Source organism: Littorina saxatilis, linkage group LG3 (assembly GCF_037325665.1).
Source record: "Littorina saxatilis isolate snail1 linkage group LG3, US_GU_Lsax_2.0, whole genome shotgun sequence".
Lineage (NCBI taxonomy): Eukaryota > Metazoa > Mollusca > Gastropoda > Littorinimorpha > Littorinidae > Littorina > Littorina saxatilis.
The window spans coordinates 561,393-574,501 of record NC_090247.1 but is presented as its reverse complement, the minus strand read 5'-3'; positions in this window follow the sequence as shown (position 1 = coordinate 574,501).

Here is a 13,109-nt window from a genome sequence, read left to right as displayed (position 1 = left end):
AAAAGATCCTATAATCTATGTCAGAGTGCGGTGTGTTTTGGACCAGCATGCTTCCCTCTGAATGGCGGGGTAAAAACGGTCATACACGTGAAAACCCACTCGTGCAAAAATGAGTGAACGTGGGAGTTTCAGCCCATGAATGAAGAAGAAGACGTTTCTGGCTATATGCCCATGTAACATGTTTATGAGTCATTACTTGACTTTTGACTCACCCGAGCAATCGGCAAGTACGTCAGTGCTGCTAGGCCGACCGGATAAGCTGCTCGTTGGCCGCAAGAATAGCAATAGCAACAACCAACACACACACAAGAACAAACGAAAAATAGCGTTCAGATTTTCTTGAATGTTTGTGAAGCTAGAGCCTTGAAAATGATTCTCTTTCAAGGTCAGTGGTATCTAGCCACAGTTAAAGTCTTGTTGACCAACGTCAAGGTCGAGTTCAGGTTTAAACAAAAATAGACATTCCACTCACACAAGGACACAAATATATCACATTGTGTGACAAGTGAAGACGAGAAGTATGCTGAGGTGCATACGTTTATCTGACAGATTTGTCAAGATGGCGCATACAAAAACACTCATCAAAACGAACAGACAGACATAAAAACAACTCGACTCAACTAAAGTTAGGTGAAGTTTAAAATGTGTATTTATCAAGATAACAACATTGACACATGTGGGCTCTCTCGTGAACATATATCTGTACAAAGTTCGTGTTGGCTATAGTTGCATTCTTTCCTCTTTCAAACTGAAATAATTCCAAGTTTTTCAAATTTTGGAGCCAGCAGGACAAAGGACGTTTGCTTAGGCTGTTATCTGCCGCCGTGGTGAACAATATTACTGCTATAGTGCTGAACAGTTGTCGCGAGCCTTATCGCCGTGGTGAACAATATTACTGCTATAGTGCTGAACAGTTGTCGCGAGACTTATCGCCGTGGTGAACAATATTACTGCTATAGTGCTGAACAGTTGTCGCGAGCCTTATCGCCATGGTGAACAATATTACTGCTATAGTGCTGAACAGTTGCATGGGTGCAACTCTGCCGGCTACACGCCGGCAGCCGGTTTTTGGTTTCATCGGCTGCAGATGTTTTTGTTCCAGGAGAGGTTGTTTTTTTTGCATTTTAAATACTAAAAAAGCTGGACCCCAACTTTTGCCGGTTTTTGGAATTTTCCAGGTTGCACCCATGCAGTTGTCGCAAGCCTTATCGCCGTGGTGAACAATATTACTACTAAAGTGCTGAACAGTTGTCGCGAGCCTTATCGCCGTGGTGAACACTATTACTACTAAAGCGGTGCTGAACAGTTGTCGCGAGCCTTATCGCCGTGGTAAACAATATTACTACTAAAGTGCTGAAAAGTTGTCGCGAGCCTTATCGCCGTGGTGAACAATATTACTACTAAAGTGCTGAAAAGTTATGCGAGCCTTATCGCCGTGGTGAACAATATTACTACTAAAGTGCTGAAAAGTTGTCGCGAGCCTTATCGCCGAGCTTCGCGAGATGCTCCATGAAAGGAGTATTTATGTCCTACAGGCAATTTGTGGCCTCTAAAGGACAGGATTGGGGTTATATGATGAAAAAAAGTCCCAAACCAAAAACACCCTGATCCCTCCTGAAGGGCAGGACCAAGAAAACCAGACCACGTTGACTGGGACCCTCTCTCCAAAACTAGGGGCGGGGGGGGGGGGGGGGGGGGGGTGATAAAATGTATATGTTAAGATCCTGGCAAAGGTATAAATATATAGAAATCTTTCTTCCATGTGTTATCTTCCTTGGCAAAGGGCCATTAAAAACAACGTCACAGCTAACAAAACCAATGAAAAATACTACCATGGGTGCACAGAACAAAAGGGAAGACAGAACAGATTTGATTATCTCAAATTATAATTTGTTGTGATGTACTCAGTGAATGACAACTTACATACATCATAACATGGAACAACCTAAACAAGTTTTCATGCACTGTACAATAGAATTAGGTTCCAAGACTCCTGCAAGCCCGCTACAAACACAAGAATAAAGAAACTATCAAAACTATCATACACAATATTAAATCATTCAAAATTGTAAGTGAAACGTACTTCAAAAAATCTTTGCGCAATATACAGCAAATACTATAGGTCACAAGACTTTTCAGTGTGACATAGACAAAGATGGCTTTATTATCTCAAATTGTATTTTTTTGTGATGTACTGAATGACAACGTACATACAATCATAGACCTATATAGCTATTCTGATGAACACGTGGGGGAATTCGGGGGCTGTGATTGGATGGTCTCTTCCGATCATCAAAGCATAATGCGGCGGAAGTCGGCCATTTTACTCAATATCCAAAAGCATATTGTCGATAACAAAGACGCATGGTTCCGGTTTCTTCCACGTGTATAAAGTACACGCATACCTCGCCAAGTTTGTTTCTGTGACTAGTCGACAGACGATGCCATTTGCTTTGTGTGTGTTTTTGTTGTTGCTTACTGTACATGACATACATTACGTGTAAAATCCAGTTCTTTAACAGGCAACAAACCTTGCAAATTTCCAGAAGCTGCAATCTGAAGCGACCTATCTCTGATTCTAGCAGACGATCTCTCCAATGTTTAACACAAAATCAGCAAACTCTCCTGTCACATAGAACGTCCATTGTATTACCAGCTATTGTGTTTTCAGCGTAGCAATAGGGCCCGATATTTAGACGAGACTAAATCGGACCCTATTGCTACGATGAAAACACAATAGCGTTTATATAGCTATTCTGACATTAAATTCTGTGTTAAAATCATGTTTTTGTCAGCAACAAGTACCAGAATGGTCCATGTCGCTGATTGCAGACGACGGTTCCCTTTCTGCACTGATGAAGCCACGGAAATAACCGAACATTGAAAAACCCACGGACATGTATTACGGAGAAAACTCGAGATAACCGGATGTTTAGCATTACGTCAATATGCTAGGAATCATATGACGTCATGACGTATCATGCTTGCCTACGTATATTGTATGTTCGAAAGTCTGACTTCTGTTGGGAATTCGCGTGGTGAACACTGCGGTAAATCTGTAGATGATAAGAGAACAAGGATTGTCTCAGAAGAAACGACTGAATGTTTCAGACCGGTAACTTCATTTCAACATTGCACTATTCAATGGACGTTCTATGTGACAGGAGAGTTTGCTGATTTTGTGTTCCTGTACAAGGTCTGATAGACCCCTTTTACACAAATGATGCCAAGCACGGTCCTCCGTTCAAGATTATTGGCGAAACAGTGATTCCAGCAGCCCTACAGTGTTTGAACAGTGTTACACGACACTTGAGATTGCCACAAGTTCTCAAACGTCGTATAGTTGTGTTCTTTTATTCTACGTCGCCCGTCTTCGCAGCAACAGAAAACAACTCGTCAAATTGAGTTCGAGGATTTATTCAGCATTCAATACATACAACTGCACAACGTAGCAGAACTCAAATAGAAGCTTTTTTAACATTCAAATCGCGCTGGCATATATAGTAAATACTCAATCTCGAGAATATTCCAGACCGAACACGATACAACTACATTATACGAGCCGTGCATGGACTAAACTAGCGACATTCTCTTATGACGTACATCAAAAAGCGCCGACGCACTTAATCCGAACGAACGCCACGAACTCACACTAAATCAGCATGGTAAACAACCTGTTTTGACAGGACTAGAAAGTTCACCTGCATTCTCGTTCAAGCATAAATACCGTGTTTACAAAATATAACATCGGCACCCTCCCACAAAGTAAAAACAAGTCAACTACATGCAACACACAAAACCGAACCAAAGCTCAGCAACGGTAGCGCTTCCTAACATTACCCCCAACACCAGAAGAAATTTACCTAATTTCTTTCAATCATTGAAACGCTACCTGTACACATACTATGTATACATATACAGATTGAAATCCAGGTATGTACATTAGTCTGTTGGAGAATGAACACAGTTTTACTCACATACTCGGCTGAGAAAATCTGCTCCAACATTGTCTGAACCTTTGATCGATTCCACTCGCATATCAAAGTTCTGCAAGTACATCACCCACCTCATGATACGATTATTCACAAACTTCGCAGAGTTCAGGTAGGTGAGGGGTTTGTGATCAGTCTGAAGCACGAATTTCACCCCTTGGAGGTAGAGTTCAAATTTCTTGATTCCCCACACGATGGCTAAACACTCTTTCTCCATGGTCGAGTAGTTCTTCTCGGCTCCTGACAGCTTCTTGCTGGCATAGCTGACCGGAAACGGTTTACCTCCATGTTCTTGCATCAGCATGGCGCCGATCCCTTCGTCCGATGCGTCTGTACGCAAGATGAACTCTTTGGCAGTATCAGGAAGGCGTAGCACCGGGTCTCGTGACATCAGGTCGCGCACGGTCTGGTATGCCTTCTCCTGAGCTGGTCCCCAGGGTATTCGGTTGGGGCATCCTTTTCGGGTCATGTCCGACAAAGGCGCCGTTATGGCGGCGAAGTTTGGAATGAACTCTCTGTAGTACCCAGCCAATCCAAGGAAGGATCGCACCTGCTTCTTGGTTTCAGGACGTGGCGCATTGAGGATCTTGGTGACGTTTTCCAACAAAAGCCCCTTTTGACCTTCCTTCAGTGAATGACCTATGAAGTCAACGTTGTCGGTCCCCAAAATGCACTTGCTGGGTCTCACGGTCAGATTGGCTTTTGTCAGGCGGGAAAACAGTTCCCTCAAAGTCTCCAGATGCTCCTCAAAGGTCTCCGTGTGGACTAGCAGATCATCCCAGTAGTACACAACATTCTTCATTCCTTTGAGCATTTTTCGCATTCCCCTCTTCAGGGTAGCACCACTGTTCACCATGCCAAAAGGCATCCGCAGGCACTCATACGTTCCGTCTGGAGTTGCAAAGGCGGTCTTTGGTATGTCCTCTTCGCGCACAGGAATTTGCCAATATCCCTTGCTGAGATCGATCTTTGAGAAGATCTTACTGCCAGTTAACTGTCGGAATAGATCAGTTGCCGTCGGCATTGGTTCAGGGTCAAACACGGTGATCTTATTCACTTTCCTAAAGTCAATGCATACCCTGTTTGTGCCGTCTTTCTTCTTGACCACAACAACGGGAGATGAGTAAGGGGATGATGACTCACGGATGACCCCCATCTTCAACATGCTGTCAATGTCCTTCTTCAAGGATTCCCGAGCCTGAAACGGGATAGGGTATGGTTTTGAGCGAACAGGAACGTCAGATGTGAGGTGGACTTCATGTTCGACCAAGGACGTAGAGCCTGGAACATCAGAGAACCTATGGGTGAAGTCGCCCATAAAATCATGCAGCTCCTTCTGCTGGTCTTCCGTCAGGTCAGGTCCTAACTTGACGTCATCCACTCCCTCTTTCTTGTGGAGGTCTCCCAACTCCAGTAGTTCCTCTCCGTCGAACTCGTCTAGTTCGGCTGGTTCTTCCACACTTGCTGCGACCTGTACTGCTTCCGGAGGTCTCTCCACATACAGTTTCAGGAGGTTAGCGTGGTAGATCTTGGACTTCTTGCCGACATTCACCTTGTAGTCGTTGATCCCTACCACGGCCTCAACCTCGTATGGGCCTTTCCACTGCATCAGTAGTTTGTTGTGATCAGTGGGAAGCAGTATCAGCACTTTGTTACCTGGTGTAAACTTCCTGTTTACGGCTTTGCGGTCGTAGTAGTGCTTTCCGCTATCCTGAGACTTTCTCAAGTTTTCTCTCGCAATCTCGAGAGTCTCCTCCAGTTTCTCTCGCAACTCGAACACGTACTGGTAACTGTTCTTCACTTCAGGTGTGTCCACATCTTTCGTCCACAATTCCTTTAGTATCTGCATCGGGCCTCTCACGGTCCGCCCGTACATCAGCTCGAACGGGGAGAATCCAGTGGACTCTTGTGGCACCTCCCTGTATGCAAACAGCAAGGCATTGATGTAACGATGCCACTGCCTTGGCTGCTCACTGCATAGTTTCTTCAGCGTGGACTTCAGCGTCGCATTGAATTTTTCGACCAGCCCATTGCACATCGGGTGATAGGGTGTCGTAGTCAAGTGACGAATGCTCAGCAGCCTGTTGACCTCTTCCATGCATTCAGAGACAAACTGTGTCCCCAGGTCTGTGAGGATCTCTTCAGGAACCCCAATTCTGCTGAAAATGTCCACAAGTGCCTCGGCAACAGTCTCGGTGTCAATTTTCTTCAGAGGCACGGCTTCTGGGTACCTGGTTGCATAGTCTACCAGGGTCAGTACCCAACGATGACCCGCTTCACTTGGCGGTTTGATCTCGCCGATGAGGTCAATGGCCACCCTCTTGAAAGGTCGGTCGATCAAAGGCATCTTCTGCAACGGCACTTTCGGGACCCTTCCTCGAGGTATGGTTTTCTGGCAAATATCGCACGATCGGCAGAATCGAGTCACATCTGCATGCATTCCTGGCCAGTAAAACGCAGCCTGGATTCTGTCCGATGTCTTCTTGACACCCAGGTGACCTCCCATAATAGAGTCGTGGGCCACCTCCATCACCTGGCGCCTAAGTGGTTGAGGCACCAGAACTTGACGTAATGGCTTCCCACCGTTGACTCTCGGGTGCTGGAACACTCTGTACAGGATCTTGGCCTTTACTTCAAAGTGCACAGTGCCTTCGCCCTTAGTCATCTCCTTGACAGGACGACTCCTGTACTTTGTCAAGGTCAAATCAGCTTCCTGTAGCTGAATCAGCCGATCCCTGTCCACGACAGCAGTAGCAGAACTGTTGGTGACCCTGAGTGGCGTAGTTGTTTTGTCCTTCTTCGCCTGGGCTCTGGTCGTCACAGCGCTTACAACCTGCGGCTGGTCGCGGCGATGCACAGTTGCTCTGTCATCTCGTAACAGTTCGCTGACATCTTCATTCGCGAATGGCAGTGGGTCTTCCTCCTCAGCAGCAGGCTGAGCTGAGCCCATTCTCCATTCGAAATCAGGGTCATCAGGACGTCTCGCACCCCCAATGTTCCCAATTAGTAGATCGTACAAGGGCTTCTTCAGGCAGACGGCCTCAACTTCTCCGGTGAAGTATGGAGTATCGATCTGGATTTTTACCACTGGTGCCTTCACGCATTTGCTGTCAGCCATGAGCGTCCACTTGAAGTCACCAGTGAACTTCTCTGTTGGCACCAGATCCTCTTTGACAATGACTCCATTGCAGCCCGAATCTCTGAGAACAGTCACTTCCTGCTTCTCAACAAATCCCTTCGACACGGGCATGTTCGACACTGACACAGCTGCGCTGGCGACGACAGAGATTGACCTGCCATTGGCGAGTAGAAGCTGGCCATCAGATATACATTCTTCCACGTCCGATGGTGTAGCCACTTGCTCGGCAGCCCTTGGAAGTATGACGCTGCTCGCACATACTTGTTGGTTCGAGCCACTCGTTTGCCTCTTGTTGTCGTAATATCTCCGTCGATGTTCTTGCGCTTTGTCATTGACATGTCCGTTATTTTTCTTTTGGGGACAGTTGGCGACTCGGTGGCCCTTGGCATTGCAAAGGAAACACGTTATGTTCTGCCCTTCATTGGATGATGGTGCGGACTCAGTTTGTCCCTTGGCAGGTTGGTTTCCCTGGTTCCCGCTCTTCTGGAAAGGTTTTGATGACTTTGACGTCCCCAGGGTCCTTCCATGAGCAATGAGATAACGCTCAGCAGCATCAGTAATGTCCTTCAAACCCCGCAGTTTTTGCTCTTCCAAGCGGGTCGCCAGGTCCTTCGGGCATGCATTAAGGAACTGCTCCTTCACGATCAAGTCCCGCAGACTCTCGTATGACTGCTCTTCACCTGATAACTCCACCCACTTCTGCAGGTATGACGACAGGCGCTCCACAAACTGGCTCGGTGTCTCTCCAGACAATGGCTGGCATTCGCGGAAGCGTTGACGGTAGCCCCTTTCAGTGAAGTTGTAGCAACGCAACAGAGCTTCCTTCAGTACATCATAGTCTCTGGCGTCATCGTTTGAGAGTCTAGTGTAGACCTCAAGTGCTGCCCCAGTCAAATGTGCGCTGAGTTGAATCGCCCAGTCGTCGCGCTGCCATCTAGCACTCTCAGCGAACCTCTCGAATCTTGCAAGGTAGCAGTCGATCTGGTCCTTCCCGTCAGCGAATGCTGGAAGTTTCGGTGCCCTGTGTAGCATTTGCTGCTGGTTATCTCTTTGGCGTGGTGCCTCGTGCTCAGTTTGAACACGCACCATTTCTGTCTGAAGCTCTAAGCGCTTGGTCTCCATTTCTATCTGGAGCTCTAAGCGTTTCAGCTCCATTTGCTTTTCTTCACGCTGCGCTTGTCTTTCTTCACGCTGTGCTTCTCTTTCTTTTTCTTCACGCTGCGCTCGTCTTTCTTCACGCTCACGCTGCGCTTGTCTTTCTTCCCGCTCACGCTGCGCTTGTCTTTCTTTTTCTTCTCGCTGCGCTTGTCTTTCTTCACGCTCACGCTGCGCTTGTCTTTCTTCACGCTGCGCTAGCAGTTGTGTCTGGGACTCGACGAACTCCGTCAGCTGCTTGCCTTTCAGTCCCAGTTCAACTCCTTTTGCCCAGAATTCAGCCATTCTGGTCTTTTCCGGTGCGTTCGTCTGTATTCTTTCACAGCCACGAACGTAGACGAATGTAGTCTTCTAAAAGAACACAGTCTCTACTGCACCTCCGATGCTTCTCTCGTCGCTGTTCACCTTCGTAGACGCAGGCTGCCACCCTCCTCGTCTAACGTGACGGCGCACTCTGCTCACGATACGTACACGACGTACCCCAGTCGTATTTCGTAGTATTAATGCACTAGCTCCGCGACGAAGTCCGTCTCGTCCAAACGGCAGCTAACCTCTGTAATCCCGATACACTCCGGCGTCGCTCACCGTATCGAGCTGCGGCGATTACCAAACTCTTCCCACAGTCACACCGAATCCACGGTTCCGTAGTCTCAATACTGATCCCTCAGGATACACCCGATTGATGGCTACCTCCTGTGACTGTCTTGACACTAGTCCTTGTTACTGGAAAACCCTTGGCGTTAAACGTAGATCCTCGGCTTGGCCCCCAATTGTTACACGACACTTGAGATTGCCACAAGTTCTCAAACGTCGTATAGTTGTGTTCTTTTATTCTACGTCGCCCGTCTTCGCAGCAACAGAAAACAACTCGTCAAATTGAGTTCGAGGATTTATTCAGCATTCAATACATACAACTGCACAACGTAGCAGAACTCAAATAGAAGCTTTTTTAACATTCAAATCGCGCTGGCATATATAGTAAATACTCAATCTCGAGAATATTCCAGACCGAACACGATACAACTACATTATACGAGCCGTGCATGGACTAAACTAGCGACATTCTCTTATGACGTACATCAAAAAGCGCCGACGCACTTAATCCGAACGAACGCCACGAACTCACACTAAATCAGCATGGTAAACAACCTGTTTTGACAGGACTAGAAAGTTCACCTGCATTCTCGTTCAAGCATAAATACCGTGTTTACAAAATATAACATCGGCACCCTCCCACAAAGTAAAAACAAGTCAACTACATGCAACACACAAAACCGAACCAAAGCTCAGCAACGGTAGCGCTTCCTAACAAACAGAAGCAAAGCAAAGTTCCACTTGCGTTGAAAAACAGCCGATCGAACCGCAGTCTCACCATCTGAGCCTGGTACGTTAGGGTCAGCGCCAGCCTGCACCATCTCCTTCTTCATGTCTTCATGGCGGATGGCGTCGTGTAGAACTGTTCTTTTGCCTTTTCCTGTCGTACCATTCAGGTCAAACCCGTTGTGAGTGCAGGCTGTGGTTATGTCCCCTCCATGCTCGAGGCAGGATTCTAATACTTCCCACTCTCTCCGTTCCATTGCCATGACAAGGACTTCGTGCAACGTGGTTTTGTCCAGGTCGTACACGTCGTACACTCGTAACATATTGTCCACCACATGCCAGTCACCATCACACAAGGCTTTGTTCAGACATTGTTTGAAGCATGTATCAGCCTGTGCATTAAGTGACCTCGAGATGAAACACGTTCGGTCTCTACATCTATTCAGGCTGTGCATTAAGTGACCTCGAGATGAAACACGTTCGGTCTCTACATCTATTCAGGCTGTGCATTAAGTGACCTCGAGATGAAACACGTTCGGTCTCTACATGTATTCAGGCTGTGCATTAAGTGACCTCGAGATGAAACACGTTCGGTCTCTACATCTATTCAGGTTGTGCATTAAGTGACCTCGAGATGAAACACGTTCGGTCTCTACATCTATTCAGGTGACATTGTTTGAAGCATGTATCAGCCTGTGCATTAAGTGACCTCGAGATGAAACACGTTCGGTCTCTACATGTATTCAGGTTGTGCATTAAGTGACCTCGAGATGAAACACGTTTGGTCTCTACATCTATTCAGGCTGTGCATTAAGTGACCTCGAGATGAAACACGTTCGGTCTCTACATCTATTCAGGCTCCTCGAGATGAAACACGTTCGGTCTCTACATCTATTCAGGTTGCATACCGCTATCCTAAGAAAGCAAACAATCATGTTTTTGTTTTGTATTTGGGGAAGTAGCGAATATAAAGCCGTTTCATTATATACTTTATGTTTGCGGAGAATTTCGTAAGGACTAGGAATAGATTTAACTGTAGCAACATGGAGAAGAAAATCACTGGATTTCTGCACGCGCCCTGAAAGGAAAGCTTTTCTCCACGATGAAAGAGCACAAACTTTAAGACAGGCGAGCATCGTGTCCCTTGTTACAACCTCTATGCCCAGCACGTCTAAGACTCGGATACAAGCTATAATTTCATACTGTACTTCTGCTTGTTGTCCTAGTTCCCATTCCTGTAGCAGTGAACTGATGATATTAGTTTCTTCGCACAACCGTGGCAGCGTACTCGGAAAACTGTGTCCCTCAAATTCCCGAAGCAGTGAACTAACACCCATCCTTTTTTTTTTTTTTTTTTTTAAACATTTTTAGTCAAGTTTTAACTAAATGTTTTAACATAGACTGGGGTGATGGTCAATTTTAGTCAAGCAATCTGCGACGAAGCCAAGACTAAGAATAAGAATAAGAATACTTTATTATCTCATAGAGAAATTCAGGCGTGGTACATAACAATAATACAAACAGGACATTGTTTTACATAAGACATATAGCACTATATAACAGGGCAGGTTATAAACACACCTCCCACATACCTCTCTGGCCATTCCTTGCATTGTGCTTACGCATTCAGTCATGAACACATTCATGTCTCACTTACACATCGCACACATGGACATTCTTATACGCTCAACTTACCCATTCACACATGGACATTCGACCACGCTCCACTTACACATTCTTATACGCTCCACTTCAGGGGTGTACCTTAACTTTTTTTGCTACCGGCCAGGGGGGCCGGTAAGTCAAAAATTGAACCGGCCCCCCCAAATCCCAACCGGCCCCCAACTTGCCGGGATTTCTTACAAGCGCCCCAGCGGCTCGTCGCTTGCTAACCACATACACAAAAGACGTACATTCATACTTATAATGCATACATGTGGATTTGCACTACTAATAACTACCACAAACACACAGAAAACTTGATGACTAAAATGCTATGTTTTAATATAATGATAATTAACCTTGTTTTAATAAAGAATTTAAAATAAAAGCCGCCACAAAGAAACAAGAAATCAAAACCACATTCACACCCTGTCACACAATCACACACTAAACCTCACTAAAAGTTACCCCCTTTATGTACCCCAACCACACAATTTACAAAGTAATTTACTATGGAACTTTACTTACCACATAAACACACACTACAAAAGAGTAAATCAGCATTTTTTTTAATTTAAATTATGTTTTTTGTTGTATAAAACCAAGTATAAAAAACTGACTACAAACAAAACATTTTTCTAAGTTGCTTTCTTGTTTTGTTTCTTTTTCTTTATGTCTGTGTTATTAATATTACTGTAAAAGTTGCATACCAGCCAAATTTACCACAGCTTAAGTCATAAATAATCAAAAGCATTACATTTCATTTCTATTTCCTAATGAAAACAAACAGATGTTCAGATTTCCTGATCCTAGAATTGTTCACAGGTGATCTTTATGCTTTTGATTCAGCAGAGTTGCATCCCTTGTCCTATTGTTGAAGGTCTGTCTTTTCTTCTTTATATAGTGGATCTGGGTGGTTTTTTTTTACTTCCTTAGTTGAAGGAAAATAATTGACAGCAGTAGTACTGTCACTACTTGTACTAAGTTGGTCAGCAAAGCTGGTGTTAACATATTTGGGAAAACGGTCTCAATGAGTATCCCTGCAGTCAATGACATAATTATATACATTTCCCAGAAACTGGATCAGTGGTACATAGCAGGCACATCAAAGGAAAAATACAGAGGGCTAGGGGGAATATGTTTGCTCTGGATGGGCGGTCAGATCAAAGGCAGATGCATTGTAAAAGCTGGTTGGCCTTGAGACCTGGGTCAATGACCGGTACTTGCAACCTGAACACAGCTGCCTGTCGAGACACTGACCTTCTTACTCGGGGTCAATGACCGAGTTTTTATCTGAGAGGAAACAGTTTTACAACATGTGAAAGTCCCTGAAGGATTGGTGAGCGCAGGATAAGATCAGAGAGGGGGTGAAGTGAATAGCGCAAAGAGGGGGGACGGAGGAGGGGTTTAACTATTTTGACTGCTGATGCAATCGCCAGCAGCTCGTGGCACTGGAGGGGTGATGACACGGTCAAGTGAGGCGGAGGGGGGTAGCTGTCTAGCCAATGTGTCTGACATTGATTGATGGTAGTCCTGAGTCCTCAAAGTGGGGGAAGGGGGGGGGGGGGATGAGTGGGCAGTAGAGAAGTGACAGATTTTGAGATCGCCCGCAGAGATATTTGTTCGCCGGCCGTTCCGATTGACTACGTTGCCTAACGACTTTGTACTTCAGCAAAATTTGAACTCGCCCGGCGGGCGATTTCAGAGGAATTTCGAACTCGCCCGACGCGATTTGAAGTCGCCGCGGGCGAGCGGGCGAGCGCCAAAACTCACCCCTACACTTACACATTCACACATGGGCATTCTTATATGCATTACAGTGGATTGCATTACAGTGTGGA